The sequence below is a fragment of the Montipora foliosa genome, unplaced genomic scaffold (assembly GCF_036669935.1).
Source record: "Montipora foliosa isolate CH-2021 unplaced genomic scaffold, ASM3666993v2 scaffold_392, whole genome shotgun sequence".
NCBI lineage: Eukaryota > Metazoa > Cnidaria > Anthozoa > Scleractinia > Acroporidae > Montipora > Montipora foliosa.
Window position 1 is genome coordinate 120,001 of NW_027179692.1, and position 4,717 is coordinate 124,717.

Genomic DNA, 4,717 nt, shown 5'->3' on the forward strand with positions numbered 1-4,717 from the left:
TTGTGACTTGCACCTGGAAATTTAAACAAAAAATGTATATGTGTGAGAAAAAGGCGAATATCATCAGCGATTAAGGCAGTTAAGGCCATTAATATGTCTGCTATATTTTGAACTAATCTTTCAAACATCACTAAGGTGACTTCAGAAGAAGTAATAATTAGTATCCCATGGAAGCCTTATTGCCTTACCCAACACATGGAGATTTCCTTCCCTCACCCTCCCATAGAGAGGTCTAATGACTTGTTTTGGCTATGGACTAACACCTCACACTTGTTAGACTTGCATGCGACAAGCCATGACGCAGCCCCCCCTAGGAATTTAAAGCTGCCAAAGGCAGCAGTTGCACTTTGGATTTTGCAGCCAAGTTTGACCTTGTTTTTAAAACTTCAGCTATATATCTCACATAAATCAGACATCTTGTTTTAGGATTGGATATCTTTAACTGTTTTTCAGACCCTATAGGTCATCATTTACTTTCCTCACCCTCCCATAGAGAGGTCTAGTGACTTGTTTTGGCTATGGACTAACACCTCACACTTGTTAGACTTGCATGCGACAAGCCATGACGCAGCCCCCCCTAGGAATTTAAAGCTCACCGTCAGTGCAACTGCTGCCAAAGGCAGCAGTTGCACTTTGGATTTTGCAGCCAAGTTTGACCTTGTTTTCAAAACTTCAGCTATATATCTCACATAAATCAGACATCTTGTTTTAGCATTGGATATCTTTAACTGTTTTTCAGACCCTATAGGTCATCATTTACTTTCCTCACCCTCCCATAGAGAGGTCTAGTGACTTGTTTTGGCTATGGACTAACACCTCACACTTGTTAGACGTGCATGCGACAAGCCATGATGCAGCCCCCCCTAGGAATTTAAAGCTCACCGTCAGTGCGAATGCTGCCAAAGGCAGCAGTTGCACTTTGGATTTTGCAGCCAAGTTTGACCTTGTTTTCAAAACTTCAGCTATATATCTCACATAAATCAGACATCTTGTTTTAGCATTGGATATCTTTAACTGTTTTTCAGACCCTATAGGTCATCATTTACTTTCCTCACCCTCCCATAGAGAGGTCTAGTGACTTGTTTTGGCTATGGACTAACACCTCACACTTGTTAGACTTGCATGCGACAAGCCATGACGCAGCCCCCCCTAGGAATTTAAAGCTCACCGTCACCGTAGGGAATGTCAAAACACACAAACGTGACAACCCACTTCGACTTATTACATCCTGTTGCGGTACAGCAATTGAACGGCTTTCTGCTTTCACAGAATTCTACCTCAAGCCTCTTTCACAGAGTCTTCCATCCTTTGTGAAGGATTCCACGGATTTTATCAACAAATTAGAAGATTTGAATGCAAAAGGCCCATTCCCTGAGGGGTCCCTCCTTGTGTCTTGGGATTTAGTGTCAATGTTTCCAAACATTGACAGCAATCTAGGTATTTCAGCAGTTAGAAAGGCACTTAAGGACGTTCGCGCCAAAATCTTCCTAGGGTGAGATTTTCTTCATTTCTCGCCTAGAGTTAGGTCATAAAGTACTTACTCCAAAAATGAAAAAAAAAGTGGGGGTCACCGACTTTGTTTCGGAGAAAATGGCAGTGGAAAAATGCCTTAATTTCAAGAAATCGGTCATAATAGCGAGATGTAGGCTCATCTGCTCATCCATCGAAAATCAAAAAAATAAACTGTTGGAGTGAAAATTTCCATTCATAGGTTTTTAGGAGTGAGATTTTTAGATAATTTTATGCTGCTAGGGATGTGGTAAACAGTAGAGTTCATCCTCGACGAGTGTTTTCGTAAGCTCTATCCGTTGCAACCACTACCGGAATTCGATGGCACAAGGAAAGAAAATGTTAAAAAAAGATAACTTGTTACGGTGAGAATTTTCTTATTTCATCATATTTTCTAGATAGTAAGTAAAGTAAGTGATTCATGATTTAAAAAATAGGGGTCACCGATGATCTGAACGAGTAAAATCGATGTGATTTTGCAAAGCTCATAGAAAAGTTCGCTTGTCACGCTTTTGCGTGACCTGTCGGGCAAGGACTGGAACCCAATAGAGGATCGATCTTTGAAGAGATGAAAGGTTTTTACGGAAAAAAAAACCTTTTTCGAGCATAGCAACGACGTTTTAAGTAGGGGTCATCTTCATTTGGTTGGTGTTTTGTATAATATCTCCCCATTGCCGTCATGCTCATCCTCTGGAGTGTGTTTTTTGTGAAATTCAATCGCTGATAGTTTCCATGCAGGTCCGCACTATTCAAGCGGACGAGGACGAAAATACTCCTCAATTTTCACGAAAGTAAAGAAAAAGAACTTTAAAAAAATGCATTCACTTTGAACTTAAGTTCGTAGGGTAATAAAAACATTAAAAAGAAATAGCCCCATTAAATTTACGCAACGGTTCGTCCACGAATTTTCCAAACTTTCAGCCACTAGTCTACTCGATCCGCTACCTTTTCCAGAGCTTTTCCATCCTCCCGCTCACTTCTCTTTGATGATTCGGAAATAAATGTGCCATTTTTTTGCCGGCCTGTAATTTTTTCCACAGCGTTTTTGTCGCCATGTTATTTTAACTGATGCTTGAAAAATTTGTATGGAAGTCAAGTAGACTAGTGCAGGACTGATAAAACCTCGCGAATATCAGTCGTGCAGTAGTCTACTTGACTTTCATAAATATTTTAAAGCAATTTTGACTGATCACAATCTTCTCTGATCCGACGCTGTGCAAGACTTACCGTCCACGGTTTTTGCAAAGGTTTTAAAACCTCAACTTCACTAATGCTCAAAGTAATGCGTGACATGTTACAGTCGCGTTACATGCGCAGTAACGTTGCGCACAAACAATTAGCGCGAACGTCCTTAATTTTAGATCTGATAACATTCCTTCCACTGATTGCTTAGTTGAAGCCGTTGAAATTTGTCTCAGGGTAAATAATTGCCAGTTTGCTGGTCAGAGCTTTGTTCAAAAACACGCCTGCAGTTATGCAGATCTAGCGATGGGCATCATCGACGAGAAAGCCAAATTTGAGGGTAGCTTGAGACCTATGCTTTGGTGGAGATACAGGGACGATATTTTTGACCTCTGGACTCAGGGTTTACCTAAATTATTGGAATTCACTGATTATATCAATGATTTGTACCCTACTATTAAATTCGAATTGGTTTACTCCGAAAGTCATTTGAATGTCCTTGATCTCACGTTGCATTTTTGTAACGGGTTTATTAGCACTGATGTTTATGCTAAACCCACCGATAGCCACCTCTATCTACCTTTTTCGAGTTCACATCCCTCACATTGCAAAAGAGCAGTCCCCTTTGGGGTAGCTTTAAGAATCAAACGCAATTGTTCTACCTATGACTTTCTACAAAATAGGTGTAAGGAATACAAAGGATATTTGAAATCTCAAAATTATCCGGCGGAGCTTGTCGATAAACAGTTCGACAAAGCTCTCAGTATATCAAGATCTGAACTTTTGAGCAAAAAGGTCAAACCAGTTAAGAAAGTTTTTTCCACTGGTGCTTGACTACAATCCAATTTTGCCAGATATCCAAAAAGTTATTAAAAATCACTTTCATCTATTGCAATCTTCACCAGAAGTCAAAGAAATTTTTCCGTCCAAGTCAATTTTTCCCGCTTATCGTAGAACAAAAAATCTTAAGGAGTTGTTAGCGCCATCCAAATTTCAGGTAACCTCTTGTAGAAATCAAAGAGAAGAAAATGGGGGTTGTTCGAAATGCAATAAGAAATGCGATCTTTGTAAAAATTATTTAATTCAAGCTTCAAAATTTCAAAGTTCAGCTACTGGTCGTCATTATTCCATTCAACAAAAACTTTCTTGTTCATCGCAAAATGTTATTTATTTGGCCACTTGTGCCAAATGCAACCTGCAATATGTGGGCTCCACCTCGACTGAATTTTAAGTAAGATTCCGTAACCACAAGTCGAACATGCTGAAGAACAAAAGAACTTGTGAATTGGCTATCCACTATAATAACTCTGAACATGAAATTTCACAAATCAATTTCATCATTATCGAACAAATTAGGACTTTTGAAAATTCTTTACATGGTCTTAATAAAAGGCGGGAATCTAGATCGAAACACCGCATTAATTACTACAATTGAGTAGTTGTGAGTTGACATTTTCCCAGCATGATGATTGTTTTTGATTGTTAAATCTATGTCACCTTGGAGCTTAGACCTTTGTTATAGTTCTTTATTTGTCTTTGATTGTCAAACCCATGTCACCTTGTAGCTTTGACCTTAATTTCAATATTTCTGCTCTGTATATATAAGCTGCTGTTTTTGTAATGTGCACTCATTGTAAATAGTTTTTTAGTTTTTAACTTTTAACCTGAAGAAGGCCGAACGGCCGAAACGTCGTATTAAACGTCGTCCAAAACAGTCAAGAGTTTGTCTCTTCGTCACTTTTCCTTACGTACACTTTACTACAAATTCGCGTCGAGACATTGTATCCTGTGGATCCTCTTACTGGGAGTTCATCGTTAGGTCAATCAACCGTACACTGCTTATATATATATAAGAATTAACAAGGCTGGAAATCCAACGATGTAGTCCCAAGCTAGTAGGATCCGAAGGATACACAACGCTTTGCTAGAGATATTAAGTAATTTGAGTGTACAAATAGCGACAGCGAACTACTAGCAGAACCATTGAATGAAAAACATATTGCCGTGAGTGGGAATCGAACCCGCG